Source organism: Chlamydotis macqueenii, chromosome W, assembly GCF_036417535.1.
Source record: "Chlamydotis macqueenii isolate bChlMac1 chromosome W, bChlMac1.mat, whole genome shotgun sequence".
Lineage (NCBI taxonomy): Eukaryota > Metazoa > Chordata > Aves > Otidiformes > Otididae > Chlamydotis > Chlamydotis macqueenii.
In genome coordinates, this window is record NC_141592.1 from 41,736,498 (window position 1) to 41,750,866 (window position 14,369).

Here is a 14,369-nt window from a genome sequence, read left to right on the forward strand (position 1 = left end):
TCTCTTTATCCTGCTGTTTTTAGTAATAAATGAATAGTTTTCCCCAAGTTGAGTCTGTTTTGCTCATAACGGTAACTTTAAGGAGTTTCTCCCTGTCCTTATCTCAAACCTCGAGCCATTTTTCTTATATCATCTCCCCCTATTCTCTTGGAGGGTGGGGGGAGTGAGAGAGAGACTGTGTAGTCTGGTCCTGATCGGGGCTGAACTACGACACCAAGTCTCGTTAACGTGCAGGTGCAGGAAGCTGGGCCAAAGACAGACGGAGTATCGGTCATTTGGACATCGGGTGGTGAGAAATTGTACATTGTTCATTTTATATATATTAATGTCCTTATATTTTGTTGTTATTGTAGGTTTCCTCTTAGTAAACTGCAGCATAAGTAAACGTGTGATTGGCTGACCGTGGCCCACATTCCCTCTTCCCGCCCCCCCTGCCCTGTCCCACTCAGGGGGCAGGGGAAGGAGGTGGAGATGGTGTTAAGCCTGGGAAGAAGGAGGGGTGGGGGGACATTACCTTGTTCTCTTTCTCATTATCCTGCTTTGGTTTTAGTAATAAATGAATAGTATTCCCCAAGTCGATTCTGTTTTGCCTGTAATGGTAGCTTTACGAATCTCTCCCTGTTCTTGTCTCAAACCTCAGGCTTTTTTTTTTTTCCTCTTATGTGCCCGGGGCCGCGGCCGCCACCAGGCACCCCTCCCATCCGGCGGGGCAGGGCTAGCTTACCCAAAAACTGACATGGTTAACAGATACCCCTGTCTGAGTCGACCAGTGGCCTTTAGCAAGAGAAAAGCTGCAACATTTGAATGAGTTAATTGACGAGTGATTACAACTTGGACATATACAGCCAACAGACAGTCCCGGGAATACACCTGTGTTTGTAATACAGAAAAAATAGGGTAGATGGTGACTCTTACAGGATTTAAGGGCAGTAAATTTGGTAATTGAGGATATGGGACTGTGATGGTTTAGCCCAAATCACCACACAGTTTCTCGCTCACTCTCCCCCTCCCCAGGGGGATGGGGGAGAGAATTGGGAAGGAAGGAGAACTCGTGGGTTGAGATGAAGACAATTTACTAAAATAAAAGGGAAAACTACAATAATAACAGAATATAAGGATATTAAAAATATACAAAGTGAACAATATGTGTTTTCTCACCACCTGATGTCCCAATGACCGATACAGCCCGTCCCGAGCAGCGATCACGGAAACAAAACCGAGCAGCAAGCAAAGGAGCAAAAGGGAGCCAGCAAGGTAGGGGGAACGATGCCAGCAAAAACAAGCAGGAAGGATGGATGCCAGGAAGGCAGATACCCACCCTCGCCTGCCCCCACTTATATACTGAGCATGACGTTTATGGCATGGAATACTCTCTTTGGCCAGTTTGGATCAATTATGCTGTCTGTCTTTCTCCCAGCTTCCTGCATCTGCAAATTAGCGAGACTTGGAAAGCAGGACGGTGTCCTTGGTCTCATTCACAACAACTGGTATCATCAGGGTGTTTATGAACATTCTTCACACACAAAATCCAAAACATACCAGCTACTGAGAGGAAAAATTAACTCCATCCCTGCCAAAACCAGGACAGGGACCTTTGCAACAGGGGTTACCATCTCTTTCAATGATACCTCGAGGTTGGAATATTATCATTATTGATTTAAAGACTATTTTTTCACTATACCTTTACGTCCTGAGGATGCTCCACGAGTCGCATTTTCTGTGCCTTCAGTCAATATGGGAGAAACCAATCAGTGATATCATAGGACGGTACTTCCGCAAGTTATGAAAAATAGTCCAACCATCTGCAATGTTATGTCACACAAGCTATAGCACCAGTAAGGCGCTTACATAAGAATAGCCTCATTTATCATTATATGAATGACATTTTAATTGCAGCACCCGATGATTCTCTGGTGGACAGAGTTCTTAATGATATCACCAGTGCATTATCTGGATTTAAATTGGTTATTGCTCAAGAAAAAATTCAAAATTTATGTCCCTAGGAGTATCTTGGCTGCCAAATTATGGAAAGAACAATTACACCACAAAAGTTAAAAATCCCTCAAACAGCATTTACCTTAAATGATGTGCAGAAATTGCTGGGAGCTATCAACTCTATATGCCCAGTATTAGGCCTCTCTACAGAATTGCTTTTTCCACTATTCCAAATACTTAAAGGAGACTCAGATTTAACTTCTCCTAGGAGACTAACTCCAGAAGCACAAACAGCATTACAAACAGTTTTGCTACAGATTTCCATTCATTGGCCTAAGCAACCAATGCTGCAATTTTTAGGAGAATTAATGTTGTATCCAGCAATTCATCTAAGTTACACTCCCATAAAAAATGCCTTAACAATATTTACAGATGGATCAGGAAAAATGCACAAGACCATGATTGCGTGGAAGAAAAAAGATGAGTGGCATCATGACGTACAATTGGTAGAAGGTTCAACCCAAATTGTAGAACTTGCAGCAGTGGTATGAGCTTTGTATAAGTGGAAAGATTAATCCCTCAGTATTGTCTCTGATTCTGCCTATGTGGTCAATGTAATACAACGCGCTGACTGGGCAATGTTAAAGGAAATTAATAATCCTTTGTTGTATGATCAGTTTCAACAGCTATTATTGGTATTACATGTGCAAGATCATCCTTACTTTATTGTACATCTGAGAGCTCACACCTCACTTCCAGGACCTGTCACAGAAGGTAACACGAGAGCAGATGCTCTCACTAATGTGGCTCTCGTTCCAAATACACACTCATGCAAGCTAAGCTATCCCATGAATTTTATCACCAAAACTCTACAGCCCTTCAATGAAAGTTTAAGCTGACACAGGAACAAGCTCAGGCAATTGTGTGTTCCTGTAGCAGTTGCCAGAACACAATTATGCTACCTCTATATGGGGTTAATCCACGTGGTTTGTGCTCTCAAGAATTATGGCAATCTGATATAACTCATGTCCCATCATTTGGCCGACACAAATATGTACATGTAACTATTGATACCCATTCCAGCTTATTGTTTGCTTCTGCTCATACAGGAGATCGTGCTAAAGATGTTTGCCGACATTGGACATCAGCGTTTGCTTTCATGGGGGTTCCCATGCGTATTAAAACAGATAACAGGTCAGCATATGCTTCTCACACAGTCCAAACCATCCTTGCTCTTTGGGGCATCGAGCATGTTACTGGTATTCCGCATAACCCCACCGGACAGGCCATCACTGAACATGCCCATGGTACACTTAAAAATATGCTGTTGAAACAAGAAGGGGGAATGGAAGGGAAGTCTGCAAACAACAAGTTAGCGAAAGCAATGTATATGCTCAATTTTCTAAATCATTGGAGTGACAATTCTTCCCCAATACAGAAATATTTTGGATCATCTACTGTACATGATGCCATCCGAGGGCAAGGTCCGGTGATGGTTAAGAATCTGGAAACAGGTAATTGGGAAGGACCATTCCCTCTTATAACATGGGGAAAAGGATATGCTTGTGTCTCTACAGGAGCAGTGAACAAGTGGATCCCTGTATGATGGGTACGACCAGTGCTCCAAGCTGCCTTGCGTTCGTCGGATTGTTAACAAGCTGTGTGGCAGCTCCATGGACATCAGTCACGGAAAGAACAAAAGTGTGGGTAACTATGGCTGGTGCCACAGGACAGGACACCATTTGTCTGTCTGTATCATCCGCAGATAAGCCTTTCAGAACATGCTTGGGCAATCTGCCAGATAACAGTAGGACGGCAACTCTGTGTAAAACAACAACAGCAGCCGCGAGTGCTGAGTGCTGAACTACAAGAAATGGAACTTTTGGGATCAGTAAAGATGGACTTCTGTCTATTTTTTTTTTAACTATTCAGGAGCTAATGTTACTAGAGGGGTAATGATTGTAAATGCTTTAAGACCTATACATTGCAACGATACAGCATGGTGTAGCCATGCGAGCACTAACATATCAAAATCCAGACAGCATAAAAGACCTAAACGAAGCATACATAGCATTGAATCTGATTGCCAAGATAATATAGGGTTTTGGAAACCAAGTGAAATTATTGCTGCTTCAGTTTTGCACCTGGTGTGGCAAGTGCCTAGGCTTTAGCTATGCTAAATAAATTGGGCTGTTGGCTTGCTAAGCAAACAAACGCAACTGCATTGGTACTATCAACGCTGCTAACTGATGTAGATTCTATACACTATGCTACTTTACAAAACAGAACCGCTGTTAGCCTGCAGAGCACATATTTGACAGGCCTTGTTGCATGCGCTGGCCACGCGTGCAGCAACGTCTAGTCAGTACTCTTTCACTCAATCTGCTGAGGGTATAAACAGAGGTGGCTTGGAGCAGAGGAAAGAGAAAGGACCCAGAGCACACTCTATGAACAACAGGGGACGCCCTGAAGGTGCTGTGCCTACCTCCCTTCTCTGCTCTGACCCCACTGATCATCATCCTCCTGCTCGGCGGTGTCTCCAGCTTAGTTGGGTTGGTTACAGAATAGATCAGCAATAGATTTTTTATTATTAGTACGAAGTCATGGTTGTCAGGATTTTGATGGGCTTTGCTGCATGAATCTGTCTGATTATTCGGAATCTATTCACCAAAGTATTCAAAACTTGCAAAAAGGAGTACAGAAACTGCAACAAAGTGATGATTCTGATATATTCAGAAATCTTTTTGGTGGACTGATATAAGCTTATTACAAATAGCTGTAAGATGCTTATTCATTCTTTTTGTGTGGAGTCTTACACATTCTTGTGTGTTGAAATGTGTGCAGACTTTAATAGATAAAGTGTTGAAACAAGCCTCTTCTCATAAACAAAGAAGAGAGAGATGTGGGTATTTCTCGAGCCAGTACGGTGTCAGTGAAAGCAAACCGACCTTGGGAGAGGGATTCAATCATGCTTGCAGGAAGAAAGCCATGGAATGAGAAGGGAAGCTTTAAGATACAAGACATTGTTAGCAGGATTTATGGCTTGTTTCAACAGACGCTTGCAAAAAACTAGTCACTGGCTTTGTAGATAAGAAGGTTGCTGGAGTTGTTATGTTTGTAATAGGAGAAGAATGCTGTAGTATAAAATTACTACAGGTAGTGAAACTTAGTTTTGCTTAGCAATCACGAATATGTGTAACTTGTAATCAGTAATTTTATTGGCTAAGCTTGTGTGTGGCATAACTGGGTGGTTGCTATCCTTGGTCAAAATCGGAATTGTAATACTAGGCATTATACTAGGCATAATCATTAACATTTTGTGCTTGGTCACCTGTCTACAAAATGATACAGAGAATGCTACATCAGGTATTGGTAGTAGAAAAACAAAAAAGGGGAAATGTGGAGGCAGAGAGTGCAGCACAGCTGTTTGACATTGATGAATTTAGGCTATGTCCTTGAACACCACTTGCTCAGTAACAAAAAACAGCAACTAGAAGAAGATAAGGAAATACCAAAGGCAAAAATAGTAAAGACAACCAAAAAACTATAACCAATCCAAATGAAGCATAAGGCTACCAATCAGATTAGATCGTTAAGTGTGTGCACTTCGCGTGTAACTTAGATAGACTATAAAAGACTATTGCTGACTAACAATAAAGGTCTCTGGAACACCATCTACAGAGCCTGTGCAATTCATCCCTTCAACATAAGATGCCATAAATGGGAGAGAAGATAAGCAAGAGAGGTCATTTGACTCTGTAATTAATGACACAACACCCCTCTGACATCTTGTCATACTCTCACATTAATTACCCAGAACAGCAGCTTTGTTCCAATAATCAGACACTTAAAAGAAAGCACTCTCTAAGCACTACTAGCTCACATCCTTCTTAAATTGTGGGGCCCAGAACTGCACACAGTACTCAAGGTGAGGCCACACCCACGTTAAATACAGAGGGATAATCACCTCTTTTGACAGTCTGGTTATGCTGTGTTTGATGCATCCCAGAATGCAGTTTGCCCTCTTGGCTGCCGGGGCACACTGCTGACACCCGTTGAGCCTGCTGTCAACCAGCAACCCCAGATCCCTTTCTGCAGGGCTGCTCTCCAGCCACTCCTCTCCCAATCTATACTTGTGTCCAGCATTACTCTGTCCCAGGTGCAGAATATGGCATCTGGACTTGTTAAATTTCATGCCATTGATGACTGCGTCCAATGCTCCAATCTATGCAGATCCCTCTGCAAGGCCTCTCATCCCCTGAGAGAGTCAACAGCACCTCCCAGTTTAGTATCATCAGGAAACTTACTAATGGTGCATGCAACTCCTGCATCCAGATCACTGATAAAAGTATTTAACGGAACTGGCCCTAGAATTGAGGAACATTGCTAGTGACTGGGTTGCCAGCCAGGTGCTGTAATTTTTAAGTAACAGCATGGATATTGTTATTTTTAAAATAGGACAAATTTGATTTAGATCTTAAAAACCGCAATGTTTGGTAGCATATGTTCTTTTCACTCTAGTCAGCCGACGCAATTTTTGGGAGAGATAAACATAGAATCATAGAACAGTTAGGGTTGGAAGGGACCTTCAAAGGTCATCTAGTCCAGCCCCCCTGCAAGGAGCAGGGACATCTCCAACCAGATCAGGGTGCTCAGAGCCCCGTCCAACCTGGCCTTGACCGTTTCCAGGGATGGGGCATCCACCACCTCTCTGGGCAACCTGGGCCAGTGTTCCACCACCCTCATTGTAAAAATTTTTTTCCTTATGTCCAGTCTGAATCTGCTTCCTTCTATTTTAAAACCATTACCCCTCACCCTATCACAACAGGCCCTGCTAAAGAGTTTCTCCCTGTCTTTCCTATAAGCCCCCTTTAGGTACTCAAAGAACTTTGCTTCTCAGCCTTTTGGCTAAGATCAAGTGTAGTATCATGTGTAGTAGATTTTTTTTCCCAGGGCAATGCCCTGCTTCTCATGGGAGAAAAGAAGGAACGGCTTACTCACATCTGGGAGTCCTAAGGCCGGGGCTGACATCAAAGCCTTTTTCAGTAGCTCAAAGGCTCGTTCAGTCTCCTTGTTCCACTCAAGGTGCTTCTGCTCAGTGGCTGTCAGTGCATACAGTGGTTTAACAAGCAGTCCATAATTATAGATCCACAATCGACACCGCCCCATCATTCCCAGAAAAGTCCGTAACTCCTTTACTGTCTGAGGCCTCTGAGTTTGGCATATCGCCTCTTTGCGGGCCTGTCCCAAAGTCCTCTGCCCCGCACTAATTTCATAGCCCAAATAATTCACTTTACGTTGCATTACCTGGGCCTTCTTCTTAGACACCCGGTATCCTTGGAGTCCCAAGAAATTCAGCAGACTCACTGTCCATACCATACAGTCTTCCTCTGTTTTGGTGGCGATCAGGATATCATTCACATATTGCAACAATTTTCCTACTCTCCATGCTTCATCTAACAGTACTTCTAAATTCCTGCTTTCTGTAGGGCGTAATTTCTGAAGTGTGTGCCTTATATCCCTTGTAGATTGACCCAAAAATAGGGAGACTAATTGCTGTACTCCTACCTCTGACCCAGGATCCAGCGGTGTGCTGCGGCGCATCACGTCCCTCAGTCGATCCAGGAATTCGGATGGGGACTCGGAAGGACTTTGTTTGACTGCATATAAAGCTGACCAATTTATAGTTTTGGGGATTGCCCTCTCCATTCCCTTTGAAATCCACTCCTGATACTCTTGCAATCTTTCCATATGTACAGATCTATTAACATCCCACTTTGGATCTTGGAGGGGGAAATATTCCTTAACGTCCCCTCCTGTAATCTTATAATGGTCTTCAGCCAGATTCCCTGCTGTTTTTAAAATCAGCTGTTTCTTTGTCTCAGTCATATATTCCATTAATAGCTGTATATCCTTCCAATCAGGATTATGTTGTTTTACAATAAATTGGAAATGCTTAGTTACACTTACCAGATCATTCCTATAATCTTTTACAACCTTCTTCCATTCCCCTAGGTCAGCAGTAGAAAAGGGTACTTTGTTTAACATCGTCCCACCATCTGGCCCCACCGCCTCCCGGAGATGTGCTTGCAAAAATGTTGGAGCGGATTTCTTCCTGGTACGGGAAGATACGGGGCTGTCCGGGGGGGTCGAAGCTCTGTCCGAGTCCGCATCCTGTTCCTGTGGTCGAGGGGGAGGCTTAAACAAGTCAATTAAATCTTGTTCTGGCACCTGACGAATCTTATTTGCGTTAGTACATCTTTGTCCAACACTATATGCCGAGCAGCACCGCCTCAGTTTACCTCTGAGCTCCTTGTTTTCTCGCTCGAGTGCGAGTACCATAGGGTCCTGTGGGGGTACCATTCCACAGTCCCTTTGCCACTCCGGGTGGTTTCAGAGGGTGAAAAACATATCTGCATACGAAACCTCGTCCCTTTTCCTTTCTCTTCTTAAAAACAACATTAGTTGTAAAAGGGTGTTATAATCTATTGACCCATTGAGCGGCCACTTAACCTCGCCTTCTAACTTATACAGCAGCCACCACTGATTGCAATACTTGATAAGGGTCTTTTTACTTTCCGTACCTCCAGACCCAACAATATCTTTCCAGTGGGCAAGTACACACCCCAGAGGACTCTTCTTTAATATTCCTCCGTGGTTGTTTCCCATTTTACAATCTCTCCCAATGACCCTTAATTTTTATTTGGCTGCCTCTCTTAATGAGCTTCCACACAAATTGTCTCTTACACTTCTTTATAATCTCTCTTCGTGCTGACATACAAAGCTACTCACAGTGTTCACACTCTCGTGGACGTCCACACACTCATAGTGGCCACACAATCATACAAGAAACTTTGGAAAGAGGAAAGTCCCCTTCCTTTCTAGCCCACCTCAGAAGAATCTGGGCGGCTAGGGGCGGCTGGACAGACCTCATGCCACACACAGTCGCAGCTTTGCTCGGATTCCCGGGACTCACTCATGCTTTCACAACACAGGCATTTACACCATAGAAGATCCTGCACACAACATAGAATTTTTACCACGCAGCATAGAAGATCACACACACAAAAACCCTTAACATAAAATTTCCAGACATTCAAATCATACAATTATCTCTCCAGTTGACAACCTTCCAGCAGCTGCAAGTATCTTTCAAAATTGCAAGAGGCCCACTTACCCTTCTCCTGCTTCTCACATACTGGTCATGAGCAGGTCCGTCCTGGCTCCCAACACTGGGATGCAACGGCAACCTCGGACTCACTCGATCTACTCCCAAGATCGCTAGTGGCCGCTCTATCAGCTGCTCTGTCGGTCAGCGAATCCCCCTTTGGCACCCCCAAACCAACCTGGGTACCCACCCAACGGGGACTATGCTGCACACCAGACGTCTCCGCGCAATTTACCAGCTACTCCGGCCACGCGTACGACTTACAGACTTCCTCCATAAAACATACCGTTTGGTCCGCGGCTTCAGGAGGTTGTTGTCTGCTCCCACGGTGAGCGGCTGGCAGCGGATGCTCCTCCGAGGAAAGTGCTCATGGCGCGCCTAGGAGTGTCCGCTCCGCAGCTGCTCCCGTAGCCAAGCAGAAAGCCTCCTGCCTGGCTCACCAAACTGACGTGCGGAAAATGGACTCCACAATCTGTAAGATTGTAAAGTAGGTATGTTTATTCAGCGCTGGGCAGCACGGGGGGGTAGTCCCACCAAAACCGTGCATGCCTGACGCAGCAACTCACTTTAAATTTATATAACCAAGTGTTACATTTACATGAAGTTTCACAATACACCTATACATATGCATGACTTATCCCTGCTTCGTATTAAAATTAGTCCCAAGGGGTCATTTTCATAAACTCCTCCCATCTGCGCCCCTGCAGTGTCTCCCGGTGGTGGTCATCGGGGGTCGCGGGGATGAAGGCAGGTGACTCCCCCTTGTCACCGCCAGCAATCTTTCGTTCTTGCACAACCGCAGGGTTTGTTTTAGCTGGTTCTTAAGGCAAGTCCCTGGTTCTTATCAGGAACTGTCTCTTGAAGAATCGCAAGACATTTCTGCTTCAGATAGTTTGCACAATGGTTAGTAAATCATTGAGCACGATTTATCAGCTTGATTCCTTAGTATTAATCCCTTCTTTCAATATGACATATATAAGATTAATAAACCAGGAGGGATCCCGGACTGAGAGGGGTGAGGGAATCGCTAGAGCTCTACAAACCAATTAAAGGATGGGCAGGGGCAAGGAGATAGGAGTATAAAAGGGTCTGGGCCAGTCAGTACCCTTGCATGGCTTAGCCCTGCTCCTGATCACCTGAAACAAAGAAGTTCACTCAACAGCCAGAATCCAATATGACTGTTAAGCAGGTATTCTTTATTAGCAGAGCTGGGCAGCACTCGGGATCGCTCCACCACGAGTGCTCCAACAAACAGGCAAAATCACAGAGAATATATTTTGCAAAATCATACATATTCAACAGATTTCCAATAACCAATTTACATAAACATAAGAGTTCCTGGAACTCATTAATATATGCAACTGAGAGAGTTGGGGCTGTTCAGCCTGGAGAAGAGGAGGCTCCGGGGAGACCTTATAGCAGTCTTCCAGTACCTCAAGGAGGCCTACAGGAAAGACGGGGAGAGACTCTTCAGTAGGGCCTGTTGTGATAGGACTAGGAGTAATGGTTTCACAATAGAGGGAGGTAGATTCAGATTAGATATTAGGAAAAAATTTTTTACACTGAGGGTGGTGAAACACTGGCCCAGGTTGCCCAGAGAGGTGGTGGATGCCCCATTCAAGGCCAGGTTGGAGGAGGCTCTGAGCAACCTGATCTAGTTGGGGATGTCTCTGCTCCTTGCAGGGGGGTTGGACTAGATGACCGTTGAAGGTCCCTTCCATCCCAACCATTCTATGATTCTATGATTCTATGCAAATGTTCATCTTCAGAAGTGCAGAGATTCTTTCTGGTGGTGTTACTGAAATCCGGAACAAAAACTCCTTAACAGCAATGAGAAGTTAAGAAGCAGGCACTTCTTTATTGCAGCGCTGGGCGCACGGGGGATCGCTCCACCTAGCGTGCGTGCCCATTTGATCAACAGCACGGGTTAAATACACATTAATTATACATATTCATTAAATTCCAAGAAATAATATGCATAAACATAAATTTTCTGAGAAACCATTACATCATTTCCCCACCCACTCGCGCATGCCCAGTCTTTTGAGTCGAGGGTCTTTTGGTGGTCTCGGTGGTCGTCAAAACGCCCCCTCCTCAAATTCACTGGTCAAACTCCTCCTTGAAATCTCCATATACGGTCTTGAGAACAGGTCGCGATGCTCCTTGGTTTTCCTGGCTCCAAAGTGATGGCTCAGGGCCTATTTCTGCAGGTGGGATCTGGGGGTGTTTGGGACTTACCATTGTATTAAAGATATGCTAGGCTAGCTTCTAACAAATGTGTATTATAAGATCTCTAGGGTCCCACTCCCTATGCGGCTACGGTTCTGCGATTAATAAAAAATTATCTCATTAATCTCCCTCATCTCTATTACCTCGATTCCCAGATCGAGATGGAAAGGGTAGGGGATTTCTAGCAGCAAATTGGTGTCAGTGGCAGTTTCCTTATTTTGAAGTTATAATCTGTAATTACTATTGATTCTTAACACTTCTATATTCTATGATTCATTTTACTCCCAATATCTGCAACATTTCCCCCCTTTGAAAGTTCTGAAAATCATTTCAAAACTTTCATTCTATTGATTATCTATTGTAAATCATTATAAGCTGGAGGGGTGCTTTCCGGGATTGATTGTTCGCTTCGGTGTCTTGTCACCGCTTGGATGATCATGTGATTAAAAGAGGTCCTACGACTAATCTGTCTTTTTAGGCAACAGTAGATTAGTATGATCCCCAAAAGAACTATTAATAAAATGAAGGCCGTGTTAATCAAAGATCTAATCCAGGAACTCAGACTCCAACCTAGTCTCTTAAAGATCTTATCTAACCATGTATCTTGTATATCCTGTTGCAATTCTTGCGTCTCCTTTTCAACCTTTTCCAGTAATTCCAAATCGTATTCTACATCTTGAGTCACATTTGGGATGTGTATGCAGCAATGATCTATCCTGTCTCTTAAGTATCCGCACACTCCATGTTCTTTGAGTAAAAGCATATCCAGAGCCATTCTATTCTGTAAAGTCATTTTGGAAGTGGCCTGTAATTGTAGATTTAGATCTCTAAATCCTTTTCTTGTCTCATTAGCCAATTTCTCCACCTGCCCTGTTAGTTGGTATAACCATTCTCGATTTCTATATATGGCCAAAGGGGTTAACAAGGATTCTAGGGCCCAACCAATTCTGACTCCAGTACTGGGTTCATTCCATTCATCATCATCATCTTCCGATCTTTTTACTCGTTTTATCCTCAAATTTTCTAAGGGTCCTTTAAAAGGAGACTTTTTCCAAAGCGGGCATAACGTTGGCATTCCTAAAGTAATTTGCTTTACCTTTCCATCCATTGGTAAATGAGTCGTCCAGGTTCCATCACTCATTGCCCAAACTAAGTGTCCTGGGCTTCGAATGGTAGCTCTCCTGCAACTAAAGAACGTTCCCCTTTTTGGTTTAAATGTTTCTGTCAATTGGAGGTCATTTCTAAGTCCTCTACACAGGCAACCATATCTCAGGGCTGCGGCTAAAGGGGGAATCTCCTGAATTGCTATGTCTTTAGTACTACAATCGTATATTTTCTCACATTTCCACCAGGACACTTGACTTTCTTTTTCTCGTAATGTGCTCCCTTTGTCATTTACTAGTGGCCAGGTTGTAAAGATTGAGCCATCCCAAATAAAACACCAAGAAGTTTTGGCCATATATTGGAATCGAGATAGTATGGATATTGTCCATATTGAGTCCCAACTAATTGTTTCTTTTGCATCACATTTCCATTCCTTAATCAATCGAGTTATATTTCTTGCCATCAAACTGTCATTAATAGGAGGAGGATTCATTAATTTCTCACAATCTGCCCCATGTTCCGAATTAGTCAAATTCATCGTTAGAATTCCCCATGGGATGGACTCACCGACTGCTCTAGGTATGGGTAAACATGCGGTAATTTGTGTTAGATTCTGTAAATTGGCAAATCCCTTGATCAATCCTACCATCAAATTTTCCTCTTGGGATTTCTTTGGAAGGTATATCACCTGTTCGTCGCCTGTCCCTTTTATCAATTCAGTTTGTGACTCAGTTACAACTTTTGACCAAACTCCCACCAACATTACTCCCCAGATTAGAATCCACTTTCCCAGAGTTTCAGGATAGTACTTATGATTAGACATGTCTCAGAGTTAGTTTCAAAGTTTTGGGATCCCTATTTACAACTTGCCAAGGTGTTGGAGCCCTCTTTACTCGGGAATAATGAATCCATGCATCAGATTCGGCGATCTTAACTGCAGTGAAAGTAGTCAACAGTACTTGAAAGGGTCCTTTCCAACGTTCCTGGAGAGGTTCAGAAGTCCACGTCTTCACATAGACATAATCGCCTGGTTGGAAATCATGCACTGGATTATCCAAAGACAGAGGTCTGTTCCAGAGAACTGCACTCCGAAGTGCGGTTAAAGTTTTCCCTAAAGAAAGCAGATAATTATAGACATCTTGTTTCCCTTTCAAATGCATATTCAAATTTGGCTCTGGAGATTCGTAAGGTTTCCCATATAATAGCTCATAGGGACTAATTGATGTTCCACTTTTTGGTTGAACCCGAATTCGTAAAAGAGCCAATGGGAGCGCTTGGGGCCATTTCAAATTGGTTTCTTGACATATTTTACTAATTTGCCTTTTCATTGTTTGATTCATCCGCTCCACTTTTCCACTAGACTGTGGTCTCCATGGTGTATGCAAATCCCAGGTAATTCCCAGAATTTTGCTAACACCTTGGACCACCTCTGCAACAAAATGGGGACCTCTCTCAGAGGAGATTCCAATTGGTACTCCAAATCTTGGAATAATCTCTTGCAGCAACCATTTAATGACTTCTTTTGCCTGATTGGTGCGACAAGGAAAGGCTTCTGGCCATCCTGTAAAAGTATCAACCCCTACCAGAATGTACCGATACCCATTTTGTCGAGGCAATTCTGAAAAATCTATTTGCCAATAGTCTCCTGGCTCTGTTCCTGATTTTAATTTTCCCATTTGAACCTTTTTCTTTACTACTGGATTGTTTTGCAAGCATATCTCACATTTTGCAGTTGTCATCTTAGCCATCTCTAGCATCTTTAGTGACAGTACTTGTCTCCTTAATAAAGCCACTAATGCCTCTGCCCCCCAGTGACATTCCTTATGTTTTGTCTGTATTATCTCCCTCATCAACAATGGTGGAATTATTACTTGGCCTGTTGCAGTAACCCACCATCCTGCTAGATTTTTCTTAGCATTTAATAATTTTCCTA

The 14,369-nt window shown here is 43.5% G+C and overlaps 1 pseudogene; it reads left to right on the forward strand.

The window, feature by feature from the left end:
• Positions 1-6,823: 6,823 nt before the first annotated feature.
• Positions 6,824-6,952, forward strand: LOC147596696 (U2 spliceosomal RNA; annotated as a pseudogene).
• The last annotated feature ends 7,417 nt before the right edge of the window (positions 6,953-14,369 follow it).